The 18,754-nt window shown below is 44.5% G+C and overlaps 1 protein-coding gene across 1 annotated transcript in view; it reads left to right on the top strand.

Moving 5' to 3' along the window:
* Window positions 1–18,754, top strand: part of ACOXL (acyl-CoA oxidase like) — a 456,283-nt gene that overhangs the window by 170,239 nt on the left and 267,290 nt on the right. The window lies entirely within an intron of this gene.

Below are 18,754 nucleotides of genomic sequence, written 5' to 3'. Positions count from 1 at the left end.
TGTTTGCTGTTTTTCCCACCCCTCAGTTGGACTGTTTTTTGGCATCCCAGTCCTAATGATCAAAGAGCCTGTGTCCTATACTATATGACTAAGAAAATTGGAATTTTTAACTTGCCCAAAAAAATCTATTTCTTGTGTATCGTATGGGACACAGGTCCCCTCACTTCTTTATGTATCCTATATGGGAGTGGGGGGTTATAAAGGGGGGTGTCCCTGCAGCCTTCTTTTTTTTTGCCTGTGTCCAATTACCTGAAGGTAGCTGCATATAACTCAGTTGTAAAGATTAAAGAGCCCATATCCCGTATGTTACTCCAAGAAACAGATTTCACTATTATTGCTCGCACTATATGATGAAAGTCAGCCGAGCTTCACCTCATTAATTCGGCTTAGAGAGAATTCACTGATAAAGTGAAAATTCTCTTGCAAAACTAACAGCCTATTGGGCCTTTAGTAAGTCAACCCCACAATGTTAGATAGTCTGTTGATGGGATGGGTTTTGTGTGCTTTCCTAGAACAGTGGTCTTCAAACTGCGGCCTAGGTGTCTGATGCGGCCCTTTGCTTGCTTTTATCAGGCCTTTGGGGCATTATTTTCATCCACTGATACCAACAATGGGGCATAATTCCTCCCATTGACACCAGTGAAGAGGCAGAATTCCTCCCAATGGCAAAAACAATGGGGCACAATTGCTCCCAATAACACCAACAATGGGGCTCAGTTCCTTCCACTGACAGCAAAGATGGGGCATTTGTTTATTCACAATGACATCAGGACCCTTTCTTCTGCTGATGGCTGTAGTCCAGTCCCCGTTAATTATGAGGACAGTAAATTTTGACGACCCCTGACTTGGAAGATAATGTGATCACATTCACTGTACTCTTTCCAGAGTTGTACAAATCAATATAGACTTTTGTATTGATAAATCCAGCATAGGAGTATGCAAGACATGTTTCCAGAAAACAGTGATGAGCACAAGAGGAGCATCCTTGGTTTATTTAATAATTTCTCTTAATATTTATTGGGTAAGTTAGCCACTTTGCACATGTAACCTTGTAACCTCTGCCTTTTCTCTGTGCTTTAACCACTTCAGCCCTGGAAAGATTTACCCCCTTATTGACCAGGCCATTTTTTGCAATTCGGCACTGCATTGCTTTAACTGGCAATTGCACAAACGTGACGGTGTACCCAAATAAAATTGCTGTCCCTTTTTTCCCACCAATAAAGCTTTCTTTTGGTGGCATTTGATCACCTCTGCGGTTTTAATTGTTTGCGCTATAAACAATATGTAGGCCAATATGTATTCTGCTGCATACGTTTGCATTAAAAAATCCTAATAAGCGTATATTGATTAATTTGTGGAAAAGTTATAGCATCTACAAACTACAGGAGAGATTTATGGACTTTTTTAAATTGTTTTTACTGTTAATGGCAGCAATCAGCAGTTTTTAGTGGGACTGCGACATTGCGGCAGACAAATCTGACCCTAAGTGACACTTTTTAAGCACCAGTGACACAAATACAATGATCAGTGCTAAAAAAAAATGCACTGATCACTGTATAAATGACACTGGCAGGGAAGGGGTTAACATTAGGGGTGATCAAGGGGTTAAATGTGTTCCCTCAGTGTGTTTTAAACTATGTTGGGGAAGTACTGACAGGAACAACACAGGACAGGAAAAAAAGTCTTGCAAGCAGCATCGTTGGGGCAGTGCAGGAGCGGTGTATACAGTAATACATCGCTCCTCCACCACCCCTGCCTATCGAAATGAATGGGCAGCGCTGCCGAGGCACGGCAAAAAGAGCGCTATTAACCCTTTCCTCGGCTGCTAGTGGGGGTTAAAAGAAAAAAAAGCGGCGCTTTACCGCAAACGTCCGCACCGCCTCAGTGTAAAAGAGGTCTAATAGTCTATATCATGTTGATCTCAAAACAAATGCCATTTTCCTGAAAGTGGTTCTAAATCTGTAAAGTATAACTAAAGGCATGTTGTTTTGGAAAGAGTGCAGAAGGATTAGATTTTTATTGCTGTCTGTGCCCCCATTAAAGAAGATTCACCCTCTCTATTTGTTCTGTTTACCATTATCATTAAAAGTGAAAGTAGCAGAAAATCCCAAATTTTGGGTTGTCCCCAAAAAAGTAATTTTGGGGAAATCTTACAATGGGGACACTAGTTCTTCTGACCAAGGAATTCCTTTAATTTTCTGGGATTTCCTCTCACTTCCTGTTTGGCTATGGGACAGGAAGTGAAGGGAAATCTCACCAAAGGGACACAGATGGCGAAAAAAATCAGAAAGGAGTTATAACCCTCTCTTACTCTATCCAAAATGAAAACAAATTTTTTTGCCTTCTACTTAAGTTTTTTTTACCTTAATGCATTCTCTGTATTAAGATATAAAATCTTCTGTGTCCAGAATGCCCCCCACCAGACAACCCCTTATACTTACCTGAGCCTGATCTAAATCACGCACTGTGCACGAGTAGCAGCAGGAGCCAATGTCAATTAAATCTAATGACAAGGAAGCAGGGTTCGGGGCAAAGCCTCGCTGTCTATGTCAATGGATGCAGGCAGCGGGGCTCAGGGCAAGCCTGTACTAGTACCCCACCTTAGCAAGCGGCTTGCTAGGAAGGAGGAGCTCCAGCAGAGGACCCCAGAAGAGGAAAATCAGGGCTTCTCTGTGCAAAACCAACTGCATAGAGGAGGTAAGTATGACATGTTTGTTATATAAAAAAAATGTAATGGGCCAGATCCACAAAGAAGTTACGCTGGCGTATCTATTGATTTGCCGCGTAACTTCTAGGATGCTCCGGCGTATCTTTTTTCTGTATTCAGAAAACAAGATACGCCGGAATTTTGCTAAGATCTGACTGGCGTAAGCCTCTTACGCTGTCGTATCTTAGTTGCATATTTACGCTGGCCGCTAGGTGGCGCTTCCGTAGATTTACGCGAAGAGTATGCAAATTAGGTAGATACACCGATTCACAAACGTACGTCCGCCCGGCGGATTTTTTTTACGTTGTTTACGTAAGGCTTTTTTCGGCGTAAAGTTACCCCTGCTATATGAGGCGTACGCAATGTTAAGTATGGACGTCGGGCCACCGTCAAATTTTTTACGTTTTACTTCGTTTGCGGAAGTCGTTCACGAATAGGGCTGTGCGTAAGTTACGTTCACGTCTTAAGCATTTACGATTTGCGGCGTAATTTGGAGCATGCGTCAAATACGAGGGGTCACGATTAGTTAGCATAGAACACGCCCCCAACCAGCCTCTTTTGAATTAGGCGGGCTTACGCCGCCTGATATACGCTACGCCTCCGTAACTAAAGGCGTAACTTCTTTGTGAATACAGTACTTGCCTTTCTAAGTTACGGCGGCGTAGCGTTTCTGAGATACGCTACGCCCCCCTAAAGATAGGCGCCTGTACGTGGATCTGGCCCAATGTCTCTAGCCTTGTATGACATCATGGGATGCTGCAAGATATCCCCCTGTCTCATTGACTGAAGGTTTTCAGCTGAAAGTATAATGGAATATAAGGGATAAACCAATATGCCAATTTAGTCAATTATATTTATTTAAATATATGTAAGGTGAAGCAGAATTATTAAATAATCAAATTCCCATTTATAATCTAAGCTTGGGGTTCTCAATAATTAGATGCAGGTGTTTAAGGTCTGTGGTAAAGGGGTCTACTATTTAAGTTTTATTTTGCAGAATCTTAGCCACATCTATGATTCTTTTCTGAGTAGACGTGGTGTAAAGAGGATGTTTGTAACAAGAACATGAGACGGTGAGGTGGCTTCATTTTTCAAGAGAGCATAGTACTCTTGTGTGGTACATCAGATGTCTTTACCCAGCAGTATATTATCATTATAAAGGCTTAAACAATACATTTAAATGTATTTAGTCCTTAAGTTGAGTATTTATGGATTTTTTTTATACTTGTATGAAAAATGCTTCCAGTCAAATATACAAACTCCCCAAAGTATGTTATTCGAAAAAAGACTGTAATAGAAGAATGTAACAAGCAATATTGTCAACTGCAGGACCATTCAATTTTGGTCAGAGCAACCACAATTTGCATTGAGTGAGCCGAAAACAACCACTTATCTGATTAAGAAAATGTAGTTGTGTTATTGTTATTTTTGTTATACTTGTGTCATGTGGCATACATTTAATTGACATAAAGAGTGATTAAAGTAGACATAGATGCAATCACTGGTCTGTTTTAATGAGAAACTGGATTCGACTGTGCATGGAAAGATTTGCTAAAGATTTTAGTCTAATTAAAGTGGATATGGATATTTATAGATTTATAGATATGTAAGAGTAATAAGTGTTTAAAAGGACCAGTTTCATTTTTTAGAAGCGTGATGCTTATTTATAGCCAGGAAAATTAGTTATAGGTGGAGAAGAGGGAATAGCAGTTGACATTTATACAGAAAGCCAAAGTTCGCTTACCAGTAACAGGATTGTTTAGTTTGCTTGGGTTACCCAGTTTGGGCAAAACAATGACTGGATTCAAAACAGATGATTCAGTAAATTACAAAGGTTACATTTTTTACAATAGTTATAATATAAATGAATAAATAAATATAAATTACATTTATATGTTGGTGTTTACAGCCTAGGGAAAAAGATTCGCATTTCAGGGTGCTTCCAGTTCATCAAACACACAAATAATATGTGAATATGGATAGGAGTGCAGCGCTGGATAATATGTAAATTATGTGAAATATTTAAAAACAATTCAAATTATAATGAATCACATGATATTCCAAAACAGTGACTGTGAATACAACGGTGCTCTAATAATGTGCTGAAAAGAGTCCACAAAGCTCACTGCAATTACAGTGGCCCAGATTCAAGAAGCACTTGCGCCCGCGCAACCATAGGTTGCGCGGCGCAAGTGCTTACTTGCTCCGGTGTAACGAGTGCTCCTGATTCAGGAACCTCGTTACACCGAATGCAGCCTAGGATCTGACAGACATAAGCCTCCTTATGCCTTCATATCCCAGGCTGCATTCTTGCGTTGGCCGCTAGGGGGCGCGGCCATTGTGATCGGCGTATAGTATGCAAATTGCATACTACCACCGATTCACAAAAGTTGCGCGGGCCCTGGGCACGCAAGGTACGGAGTTTCCGTACGGCAACTTTAGCGCAAGGTTGCTCCTGCTATAGCAGGGGCAACCTATGCTAAAGTATAGCTGCGCCTCCCGCCCATGAAATTTAAATTTCACGTCGTTTACGTAAGTGAACCGTGAATGGCGCTGGACGCCATTCACGTTCACTTAGAAGCAAATGACGTCCTTGCGACGTCATTTGCCGCAATGCACGTCGGGAAAGTTTCCCGACGGAGCATGCGCTGTTCGCTCGGCGCGGGAGCGCGCCTAATTTAAATGATTCCCGCCCCCGGCGGGATCATTTACATTAGGCAGCCTTGCGCCCGGCTGTTTAGCATATTGCCCGCGCAATTTACGGAGCAACTGCTCCGTGAATCGCGGGCAAAGCGCAAAATTTGCGTGGGCGCAGAGAAAAAATATTTGCTCTTTGCCCACGCAAATATTGCGCGATTCTACCTGAATCTGGGCCAGTGAATATAAATGCATAAAAACAAACAAATGTATGTGAAACCAAACTAATAGAGTTCATAAACGTGGATATTCAAAATTAGCTTCCAGTGCATGTGCATAGATATAACGTTCACCACCTGTGCTGCCCGTCACCTTTAATGGGATTGAAGGCTTACCAGAAAGCCTGCGACCACCCTTATTCGGGGGGGGGGGGGGGTACGGGGTCAGACAAGGCTTAGTAGAATGACAGAATCGCCAATGAGATGTTAAACGCTCCTTTCAGAGATAACCGGCAACCAATGCGCCCTCAAGGATCCACAAATCACTCCCCAGAAGTGATCTGCGCAAATCAATGGACGTTCCTTTCCACAGGTAAAAATGCAGGTATCCGGTAAATTTTCAAATATTATATGGTAAAAAAGAGGGAAGAAGAAAAAGACCTCCAGTAGTTTATTAAAAATTCCAAAGATGGGACCAAGTCCCTATACATAAAATTATTATTAATATTATTATTATTATATTAACCACTTGAAGACCAAGCCTTTTCTCACACTTTTCTTTTACAAGTTTAAATCAGTATTTTTTTTTGCTAGAAAATGACTTATAACCCCCAAACCTTATATATATATATATATATATATATTTTTTTTATATTAGACAGTATTTGCGCTGCGTTCAAACACAATTCTTTTTGATTTTTTTTTTTTTAAAGCAGAAGTAAACTTCCATCATTTGCTTTTACCTATAGGTAAGCCTATAATAAGTCTTTCCTAAAGTTAGTGTAAATATCTCTTAAACGTTCAGGAAATGTTTACATTACATACAGCCAGTGACATCACTGGCACATGTGCTCTGAAGGAACGCAGACCTGAAAGCAAGACAGGTGAAGATGAGAATCACCGCAGTGCTGACTTCTTGGCACAAGAGGCCTTTGTTTTAAGGTAAGTTTAACATAATGTGCTAGTATGCAATGCATACTAGCACATTATGCCTTTACCTTTAATTCCCCCCTCCCCCAAAAAAAAGGCCAGTGGTTTACAACCGCCTTAATGAATAAAAAACAAAAAAACACCACAATATATACCCCAATAATATGAAAGATGATGTCAAGCGACAAGCCACGGTACTTAAAAATATCCATAGGCGACGCTTTAAACACCTTTACAAGTTACCTGTTTAGAGTTAGAGGTGGTCTATCGCTAGAATTATTGGTCTTGCTCTAAGTGAAAATGGTAAGCCCGAGAGACAATGGGGGGGGGGGGGCACGACGTCCCCTTCCCCTGCTTCTGAAAAGGTTGCAGCGGTTCTTGAGAACACTTTCAAGAGAAAGCCAGCCGCCGTCTGAATGAACGATATCTTCAGCCATAATCCCAGTAACCACAAGGCATATATACCTATTACGGTCAGCAAGTTGTTAATATTATTATTGCGCCATCATGGATGCTATGATGGTCATTGGATGAGTTTGTACGATCTAGCATTGTGTTCACCGTGGGAATGTAATAGCATTGGTTTTAAGGTAAACCCTGACTTTTCAATGAATGATCAATATATTTTACAGTGGAACAGTAAAGCTCTCAGGATGAAAGCACTGATTTGACATTTCCAGGAGTAATGGCTTTTAAAATTATTTAAACTGCAACAGCAAAGCTGACTCTTTTGGTTTGGTTTAAGTCCAACCCTAGTAATCAGCAATGAAAATTGATAGTACTAAGCAAATATTTGCTCATGCTGCTAGTGGTGCCAACTGTTTTATTGTAGTTATTTTTGCAGGAGACATACATTATTATTCCTACATACAGTACAGTTGTAAATATTCTTTGCATTAATTATCATGCTTTTTCAGTGTGGGCAGTAGTGATATTGTTTTGTAATCCACAGTAGTCATTTTCTTTAAAATTACAAGAACTGAACACACGGTCAGTTTTCCTGACAAAAACCTCACATCGCACTTTTTCTGTCACGAAAACCGATCGTGTGTACGAGGCATTTGTCCCATCAGGAACTGAATTCTGTAAAAATAAACATATTTCTTTGTCTGTGATGATTAATAAGCAAACAAGAAAATGTGATGGACAGGCTGCCATGGTCAATATTTTCCCTGATGCAAAGCAAAAAACACTTATTAGCACTACAGGTAAGGGAAGACCTTTAAAAAGGTCCATGTGTAGGCTCAGAGCAGGCTCCTCCTAGGTGTTGTCAATGAGAATAAGGTAGTCACTACAAAGGACCTTCAGAGCACATACCACATCAGCCTCACTGCCCACTTCAATACGGGTAAATCAAGGCTGAAATGCCAGCAGAAAAAGAAGGCGCACGGCCTAGTGCATTACCATAGAACTCTGTATTATATAAAAACAATACCAATGTATTCACAAAAGTACAGTCGGTGCAGGTAACAACGTCACCATCTAAAGGGGCTCTGCTTAGGCATTTCCTAAGAGCTCTGTTACATACACTTGATTTTGTACTTTTGTGAGTACATTAGTATTGTTTTTATATAATAAAGAATTTTATGGTAATGCACTAGGCTTCTTTTAGCTTGCATTTAAAAAAAAACTGTTTTTAAGGAAGCTGGTAGTGACTCAGGAACTGGCATTGTTGATCTCCTTCTAAAAAATACTAGAAAAACATTTGATGCGTGTCACCATGTCTATTCGTGCGATAACGCTAGACATGTCAAGCACTTGAGTTTTAATTATTTTCAGTAGCCAGAATAAATGATTATTCTGGCCAAAAAAAACAATTAACTCCCAAGAGCTTCATGCGTCTAGATCAGGGGTGCCCAACCTTTTGAAGAGCGAGGGCCACTTTAGCAAATTGGTAACCAGTCGTGGGCCACAATGAGTGGAGCGGGCAGGTAACAGGTCACGGCTATCTATAGGCCCTCCGATCCGCCCAGATAAAAGGGGACTAATTCTCTTCTGTTTTTCGGATTGGAGGTAGGCGGATGTAAACGGACATCTGTCGCTCTATAGCAGTGAATTGAGGGTCCCATTTGGTCGGGCTGATCGTGTAAAAGGGGCCTAAGACTGCTTTCACAATGATGTTCTGCGGTTTACCCACACCGCGGGTGCAGCGTAGTGCACCTGTGTCTATCCTGCAGGTTAGCTGAACTTTGCCATAGACTCCACCTGTGGCAAAAGCCGGCCCTGTAGAGGAAGCATCGGCTTATGGGGCGCTGCTTCGCAGCCGCTTTCTTCCTCTACCACCAGCTTCATTCACAACACTGATACTGCGGTATGGCGGGTCGGCAACCTGTGATCTGGGCTTTCCAAACCACCAATCACGAGCAATAGGTCACGGGCCACATCAGAGGGCTCAGCGGGCCACATCAGAGGGCTCAGCGGGCCACATCAGAGGGCTCAGCAGGCCACATGTGGCCCCCGGGCCACTGGTTGGCCACCCCTGGTCTAGATGCATTTACAGGCATCAGGCATTTTTTCTGCCAAAACGTTACTACCAGAAGGAAGGCGTTTGAGAGCTGGACAAACACCCTGTGTGCATGGGTCCTTTGAAGGACAGGGTAGGAAAGGCAGCCTTCAAATACTCTCTGTACAGGTTTTCTTTAATCAGTTTAATTAGTTAAGATTTCTTAAAGCGGAGGTTCGCCGGTAAAATTGTGTTTTTACCCTTAGATGTATGCTCATTTAGTCTAGGGCAGTGGTTCTCAACCTGTCTAGTGCCGTGACCCCTTAATAAAATGTCCCAAGTTGTGGGGACCCAACAGTAAAATTATTTTCCTATCGTGGGTTGTTGGCACCCAAGACAAGACCTAACCCACGGACATTTAGTGCTCCCTGAGTCCCTTCCACTCAGTATTAAAACCCCTTATAGTACATTTTAGGATGTACCACTCTCTTTGTTCCTCTTTTCTTTCCCTTTTAGCTCTCTCTATCCCAATTTCTTGTTTGTTATCCCCATCCTTCTCTAGACGTCTTTCTTGTTCTTTCTCTTATTCTTTCTCTCCCTTTTTCTTTGTTCCTCCTCCTCTTTTCCTCTCCCTCCCATGTAGTCTCTATTTTTATTCCTTCTCTTACTCCCTGGTGGGGAGTATGGGATCAGTGGCAGTGATGGCAGGGAGTTGGGATCAGCCAACTTACAGTAGGTGCTCTTGATCAAGGTCATCTGCTGATCTGAGAACTGTAGTGGGGACTTTTAAGGGCAACTCTAACTCTAATCACAGGGAGTGTTACTCAGTGTGTCTCTCCAACTTTGTGGTTTCTTGTAGCAGTGACACCTATGCTGAAATCAGAAGATAGGGTCTCCTCCAGCCCCTCCCACTTCACATTCCTCACCAGTCAGCTGACCTCTAGTCCCTGCCCCCCAGCTATGCCGTGAACTGAAGGGGCGGCTGTGAAGAGGCTGAGTGGGCGGCCGCAGGCTTCAGGAACAACCCAGGTTTTGGGGACCCCTGGCAAATCCTCATTTGACCCCCAAGGGGGTCCTGACCCCCAGGTTGAGAACCACTGGTCTAGGGGAATCGGGTTGTTGTTTAAAAATCCGAGCATTACTTACCGTTGTAGAGGGCGATCTTCTCCGCCACTTCCGGGTATGGGCTGCGGGACTGGGCGTTCCTTCTTGATTGACAGTCTTCCGACAGGCTTCAGAAAGGCTTCCGACGGTCGCATCCATCGCGTCATGATTTTCCGAAAGTAGCCGAACGTCGGTGCGCAGGCGCAGTATAGAACCGCACCGACGTTCGGCTTATTTCGGCTACTCGTGACGCGATGGATGCGATCGTCGGAAGACTGTCAATCAAGAAGGAACGCCCACTCCCGAAGACCCATACCCGGAAGTGGCGGAGAAGATCGCCCTCTACAACGGTAAGTAATGCTCGGATTTTTAAACAACAACCCGATTCCCCTAGACTAAATGAGCATACATCTAAGGGTAAAAGAGCAAAAACGGCCTTTATGGGTGAACTCCCGCTTTAAGATTAGCAGTAAGTTATGGTTACTCGTGGTGCATTTCTTAAAACTACCATCCTTGCAATTTAAACCATAGCTGAAGATCAAGGGCACCATTACTAATTTCTTTTATCTCTACAATGGTGGTTTATGCACCTTGTCACAGGTTTATGTAATCCTTCCCCTGACTCATTTATATCTTCCTGTCAGGAAGAAGCAGATGGCCACATCTCCGTCATCATATACTGGGAAAAGCTCTAGTTCGGGTAATACAGAAATATATATAATTCGAATAAGAGTGTATAAAAGTGTTACACAGAGGATGTGTTTTTACTCACAGGAATTGTTAACCATCTGTGTTCCTATTTATTTTTTTATTTTATATATATATATATATATATATATATACACACACACACACACACACCAGCAATTTATGTTTTTTATGTTTGCAATATGTCTCTACAATCAAGAAACCTATACTCTAAGGTCCTTACATGCATAGATACACACATGCACACACATAATGTAGTATATTTAAACAGGAGTCAATTAGTCTACCAGCATGTCTTTTGGAGTGTGGGTGGGAACCAGAATAATCAGAGGAAAGCTATGCAAGCAGCGGGAGAATAGGCATTCCTGGTCGGAATTTAAACCAAGAATAAACTCTACTGCAAATCCTTTTCTGAATTCTAGGTGGGGCTGCAGTGTGCTCTGTCCGACTCCAACAAAGTTGGATGTGACCTGACATCACACTGGTGTGTGACTTCCTGTTTATCTGCTGAGTTGGTGGTGCAAGGTTGGCCTTCGTTCAGTCAGCACTTGGATTTCAAGAGCCAAAGAATTTTTATATAAGCTTGAAGTGGTGACATATCTGTACATATTTCTCTTGTGTATTTGTAGTGCTGCAAACCAGCATGGCCGACCAGTATCTTGCCTCTCTCTGTATAATTTCATTCCTGTGTCCCACGCACATAGACATAACTCTCCTTCATATGTCGTAGTGTGGTAAGAATCAAACAAAGCTAACGGAATTTGTCAGGAAATACTGTATACATTTTATATTTAACACATATAAGCAGTTTACCAGTTCACACATTTTCTCACATCTACAAATATACTGACTTTTTTATTAACAATCACACTTGTTTTTTTATTTTCCACATAGCTGAGAAATCTTTTGCTTCATCTTCTGACAGCTGCTAATATAAGGAAGACACATTTTACCTAACTTTGTAACATATGTAAATAGAATGTGAGATAAGTTTGGCACAGGTGCACCTTTATATTTGTAAATGGTATTAGAAGTACCTTTATGTAAAGGTGACTTGTATTTACCTTTACTGTTGACATTCCTAGTGAGCTCTTACTTCTTTAGTCTTTTTTATTTAGAGGTTGGCAGAAGACATTATGTGGTGTTGCACTGCCAGCTCTTGGCTTTCTGAAATGCATGTCAACTATGTTAGCTTATCTAGAGGAAATTAATGCTTTCTGAGGAGAATAAAAATCTCTATTCTAGTCTGAAACGTCACAGAGGAGATGTGTTGCGGTGGCTTATCTTGTCTGCATTGTCTTCTAAGACACATTACATTATGGCTTCAGCCAGTCATGACATTTTATAACCTTTTCATTTTAAATGGGCTGTATGGTAGGATTTGCTGTAACACCCATGATTTAAACAAAAGTCTATAGGACCACTAAACCTTACATGCCCTTTTTCCATTCCAGTTTAGACATTATATTGTGGCTTGGATGAAAATAAATGTTTAAATGCAGTAAATGCATTGGAAACTTCTCCAACCCTTTTACAATCTATACCAGTTTTGAATATTGTATGCTAGAGCTGTAAAAAATAAGCTTTTTAAAGCATAAAGGGGAACTAAAGTCATTTCAGCAACTGTCGCAGAAAGGTCAGTGCACATAAAATGGATATTTAGTTAAATGTGGAGGCAGCTAGTTACCGTGGGCCAAATTCTCAAAAGAGATACGCAGACTTAACTGCTGTTCAGCCTGCGTATCCCTGTGCCTAACTTTGGAAACGATTCTCAAAAGGCTTTTTCCAAAGTTAGGCAGAAAATCTGACATGTGTAAGACACTTACACGGTCAGATTTTAGGATGCAGTACCGCATCCGCCACTGGGGGCATTTCTCATTGAAATCCAGCTTTGCGTATGCAAATGAGGACTTAAGCAGATTTTCAAAGCATTTCAGCACTTTGATTTCTGCCTAAGTTCCGAATTTGCCGGCGCAAAATTAGGGCTGGTTTTACAATGTGGAAAGTTAGCCAAACCTTGTAAAGGCCCATTCCAGCGACGGCATTTGGTATGCATTCCTGAGGGAGAACTCCACGGCAATTTTTAAATTCAAAACCGGCATGGGTTCCCCCCCAGGAGCATACCAGGCCCTTAGGTCTGGTATGGGTTGTAAGGAGACCCCCCCACGCCGAAAAATTGACGTAGGGGGTCCCCCTACAATCCATACCAGACCCGTATCCAAAGCACGCTACCCGGCCGGCCAGGAATGGGAGTGGGGACGAGCGAGCGCCCCCCCCTCCTGAGCCGTGCCAGGCCGCATGCCCTCAACATGGGGGGGTTGGGTGCTCTGGGGCAGGGGGGCGCACTGCGGGCCCCCCCACCCCAGAGCACCCTGTCCCCATGTCGATGAGGACAGGACCTCTTCCCGACAACCCTTGCCATTGGTTGTCGGGGTATGCGGGCGGAGGCTTATCGGAATCTGGGAGTCCCCTTTAATAAGGGGGCCCCCAGATACCGGCCCCCCACCCTAAGTGAATGGATATGGGGTACATCGTACCCCTATCCATTCACCTGGAGGCAAAAAGTAAAATGTAGTAAACACACAACACAAGGCTTTTTAAAATATTTTATTATTCTGCTCCGGATGCCCCCCCTGTCTTCGTTATTAGCTCAATTACCAGGGGGGGCTTCTTCTTCCGCTCTCCGGGGGTCTTCCGCTCTCCGGGGGTCTTCTCCGCTTTCCGGGGGGGGCTTCTCCGGACTCCGGGGGGCTTCTTCCATCTTCTCCCCTCTTCCGCTGTTGACTCGGCGAACCCCGGTTCTTCTGCAGCTCTCCGGTGCCTTCTTCTTCAGCGCTGGCTGCCTGCTATGTTTGTGTGTTAGCTCGATTTCAAACAGGCAGCCAGCGCGGTCTTCTGTGGCGTCAGGGTCTTCTCTTCCTTTCTTCCGATGTTGCCTCGTCGCCTGTTGTCGCTGTAATGATGGAAGCGCGCCTTGCATCCCATTTATATAGGCATCACCGTCCCATCATGCTCCGGCAGGTACCCACGTGGTGGGTGCCTACCCACGTGCACCCACCACGTGGGTACCTACCGGAGCATGATGGGACGGTGATGCCTATATAAATGGGATGCAAGGCGCGCTTCCATCATTGCAGTGACAAGATGCGACGAGGCAATATCGGAAGAGGGGAGAAGAACAGAAGACCCTGACGTCACAGAAGACCGCGCCGGCTGCCTGTTTGAAATCAAGCTAACACACAAACATAGCAGGCAGCCAGCGCTGAAGAAGAAGGCACCGGAGAGCTGAAGAAGAACCGGGGTTCGCCGAGTCAACAGCGGAAGAGGGGAGAAGATGGAAGAAGCCCCCCGGAGTCCGGAGAAGCCCCCCCGGAAAGCGGAGAAGACCCCCGGAGAGCGGAAGAAGAAGCCCCCCCTGGTAATTGAGCTAATAACGAAGACAGGGGGGGCATCCGGAGCAGAATAATAAAATATTTTAAAAAGCCTTGTGTTGTGTGTTTACTACATTTTACTTTTTGCCTCCAGGTGAATGGATAGGGGTACGATGTACCCCATATCCATTCACTTAGGGTGGGGGGCCGGTATCTGGGGGCCCCCTTATTAAAGGGGACTCCCAGATTCCGATAAGCCTCCGCCCGCAGACCCCGACAACCAACGGCAAGGGTTGTCGGGAAGAGGTCCTGTCCTCGTCGACATGGGGACAGGGTGCTCTGGGGTGGGGGGGCCCGCAGTGCGCCCCCCTGCCCCAGAGCACCCAACCCCCCCATGTTGAGGGCATGCGGCCTGGCACGGCTCAGGAGGGGGGGGGACGCTCGCTCGTCCCCACTCCCATTCCTGGCCGGCCGGGTAGCGTGCTTTGGATACGGGTCTGGTATGGATTGTAGGGGGACCCCCTACGTCAATTTTTCGGCGTGGGGGGGTCTCCTTACAACCCATACCAGACCTAAGGGCCTGGTATGCTCCTGGGGGGGGAACCCATGCCGTTTTTTTCTTTGAAAATTGGCATGGAGTTCTCCCTCTCAGGAATGCATACTGAGCGACGCTGACATTTTTTTTTATAATTATTTGTTTTCCCGGCGCGTCTTTTTTTTTTCACCCGTCGCAACTTTAGTGTCCCGTCGAAATTCTCAAAGCCGACCGGCGTTAATTACGTTCGCGCGCTGCACGTCGGGAAAATGACGTCACACGCATGCGCAGTACGGCCGGCGCGGGAGCGCGCCTCATTTAAATTTTAAACGCCCCCAGGAGAGGAGGACCGCCTTACGACGGCGGCACTTAAGTTACACAGCGTGTAATTTCTACCTAAGTGCTTTGACGATCAGGCACTTAGGTAGAAATTTTAAGTCAGTGTAACTTAACTGCTGAAATTTAAGTTACGCAGAGTTTTTGAGAATTTGGCCCCGTATTTATCGGCTTATAACATGCGCCAGCGTATAACACGCACCCCAAGTTTTAGGAGGGAATTTTAAGGAAAAAAACTTTTAGGGGGGAAGTTTAAGGAAAAGAACTTAAATGCCCATCAATGCAGCCTTATCAGTGTCCATCTGCAGCCCTGTCCATCATTGCAGAATGATCAGTGTTCATCTGCAGCCTTGCCAAGTGTTATTTGCAGCCTTGCCCAGTGTCATTGCAGCACGATCGTTTATAATTATCACCGCTGAGATAGACAGAGCCGGATGTCCTGTGCACTCGGCACCTCTCGCAGTCCCACCCCTTGACCAGGCTCCTATGATGGACATAACACAGGTCCAATGGCGGGACTGGGCATGACTGCGAGCGGAGCCGAACACAGTACACTCGGCTATGTGTATATCGGCGGCGCTCACTACAGCGGGGATCGGTGTATAGCACGCACCCATGATTTTCCCCTGATTTTAGTACCAATAAATACGGTACTTGTTCAGTTGTATCCAGCTTTTGACGAGTCTATAGGCTAGCTTCCATTTTTGATACGCTTAAAAGCCTCTTCCATAGATGTTTCTTTTCAATTTTTTCATGAGGTAGGTTGACGTGCCTTTCCTTAACCCCCTGCAATTGTTCAGCTTGGAACTGGCATACAGAATACGATAACACATAGCTAATTTATACACACATATTGGTGTCAAGATAGACAGGAACGGACCAGCTTACCAACATTTCTTTGTGTGGGAGGAATACAGGGAGAACATGCATATGGGTATTCTGGCTAAGATTCAAGCCAAGGACCCCAGTGCTGCAAGATATACTGTAAGTGGTAACTACTGTATTTATTGGCGTATAACATTCACTTTTTTTACCCTGAAAATAGAGGGTAAACTGTGCCTGTGTGTTATACGCAGGGGGCTGTGCAAAGTTTTTTTCCCTGAAACTTAAAGAGGAGTTCCACCCAAATTTGGAACTTCCTCTTAACCCACTCCTCTCCCCCTTACATGCCACATTTGGCATGTAATTTTTTTGGGGGGGGAGTGGGGGCTTCAGCACGAGTGGGACTTCCTGTCCCACTTCCTCCTTCCTGTAGGCGACTAAGCTTAGTCGCCTTCAGGAAGTGGCTGCTGTAGGCGATCGCCTAGGACACGTCACAGGTCCTAGGCGATCTCCTGGCCAATTGCAGGGCGTGGCGCCGGGCCGCGCCGCTCGCGCATGCGCAGTGCCGCGCCGCTCGCGCTTGCGCATGCGCAGTGGGTGCCCGGCCGTGAAGCCGAAAGCTGTCACGGCCGGGTGCCCACACTGAAGATGAAGACGCCGGCCGGGGAGGGGGGGAGAGGAGCGGAGCCCCGGCCGGCGCGTCGCTGGAGCGCTGGAGCAGGTAAGTGCCTGTTTATTAAAAGCCAGCAGCTACACTTTTTGTTGCTGCTGACTTTTAATAAACATACAAATGGCTGGAACTCCCCTTTAACCACTTAAAGACCTCAGGTGTTTTTCAGATTTGGTGTTTGCAAGACTAAAACAGTTTTTTCTGCTAGAAAATTACTTAAAACCCCCAAACATTATATATATATTTTTTTCTAACACCCTAGAGAATAAAATGGCGGTCATCGCAATACTTTTTGTCACACCGTATTTGCGCAGCAGTCTTACAAGCGCACTTTTTTTGGAAAAAAATCACTTTTTTGAATTAAAAAATAAGACAACAATAAATTTGGCCCAATTTTTTTATATATTGTGAAAGATAATGTTACGCCGAGTAAAATGATACCCAACATGTCACGCTTTAAAATTGCGCCCGCTCGTGGCATGGCATCAAACTTTTACCCTTAAAAATCTAGATAGGCGACGTTTAAAAAATTCTATAAGTTGCATTTTTTGAGCTACAGAGTAGCTCTAGGGCTATAATTATTGCTCTCGCTCTAACGATCGCGGCGATACCTCACTTGTGTGATTTGAACACCGTTTTCATATGCAGGCGCTACTCGCGTATGCGTTCGCTTCTGCGCGCGAGCTCGTCAGGACGGGGCGCTTTAAAAAAAAAAATTTTTTGTTTTCTTATTTAATTTTATTGATTTTATTATTTTTTACACTAAAATATAAAAAAAAAAAAAAATGATCACTTTTATTCCTATTACAAGGAATGTAAACATCCCTTGTAATAGAAAAAAGCATGACAGGTCCTCTTAAATATGAGATCTGGGGTCAAAAAGACCTCAGATCTCATATTTAGGCTTAAATACAAAAAAAAAAAAAAAGGAAAATTTGTCATTTAAAAAAATGACAGAAAAAAAATTGTCTCTTTAAGAGGCTGGGCGGGACTGACGTTTTGACGTCACTTCCGCCCAGCAGAGCTATGAGGACGGGTGGGGGCCATCTTGCCCTCACTCAAGTCCTCACTCTCCAGGCGGCAGCATCGGATCTCCTCCGCCGCTACCGACGGCTCCGGTAAGCGGCGGGAGGGGGGGCCCCTCTCCCGCCACCGATAACGGCGAATCCGCTGCGGAGACCGCCGTTATCGTTTACACGGCCGCCCGCTGAAAACATGGATATCTCAGTTGTGGCAGCAGCTGCTGCCGTTACTGAGATATCCATGTTTAAAAAGAGGACGTATATATACAGTGGGGGGTCCTTAAGTAGTTAAAGTTAGGGTGCGTATTATACGCCGATAAATATGGTACTTATCTGGCCACTGTACCTCTATCTTCATAACATAAAATGCTTTCAAATCCCAGACAGTGCCCAAAGACTAAAATAAAACTTTTAGGTGGACTGACAATGAGTGAAGAAAAAAATAAACAATTGCCCAAAAGCAGCCTACAATGATATACTGTATGTATGGCCCCATACTCACGACCAAACATGTCTGCTGAAACTGGCCCGCAGGCCAGTTTCAGCAGACATGTTTGGTCGTGTGTGGGCGCGAGCGGGCCGAATTCCAGCAAACATTTGCCCGCCGGGCCTTTTCCCAGCAGACAAATATTCCTGGACTTGTTTTAAAACAGTCCGCTGGAATTCTGCCCGCTCGGACATGTACGGTCGTCAGTACAGACCTACCGTACATGTCCAGGCGCCCGCCGTCCCTCGCATGCGTCGAATGACTTCGACGCATGCGTGGAAGCATTTTAAAGGCGGGCCGCCCACGTCGCCGCGTCATTGTCGCGGCGACACCGCGTCATCGACGCGGCGACACCGCGGACACGCCCCGCGTATTGTTTACGCGTGGACTTCTGTACGATGGTGTGTACAACCATCGTACAGAAGCCCTCTGGCAGACATGTATGGTGAAAACGGTCCGACGGACCGCTTTCACCATACATGTTTGTCCGTGTGTACCCGGCCTAAGACTTCCACATGCTAGCTATTGCATATCATTATGGCTAGGTTTCCTTTAAGGGTTCTTTTCACACCAGCATCATCAGCTCCATCATGAAAAGTGGTAAAAAAAAGCCCCGTCTCCCCGTCTCCAGTTCACTTCAGTTCAATTCACATAAAAGCTCGTACACACAATCCAACTTAATGGCCATAATTGTCTGACGGACGTGCTGGGTCGCATAATCTGACCGTGTGTATGCTCCATCATACAATTATTGGCTGATTTTA

This window comes from Rana temporaria, chromosome 4, assembly GCF_905171775.1.
Source record: "Rana temporaria chromosome 4, aRanTem1.1, whole genome shotgun sequence".
NCBI classification, from domain to species: Eukaryota; Metazoa; Chordata; class Amphibia; order Anura; family Ranidae; genus Rana; species Rana temporaria.
Note: the sequence above shows the minus strand (reverse complement) of the source record. Positions and strands in the feature narration are given on the sequence as shown.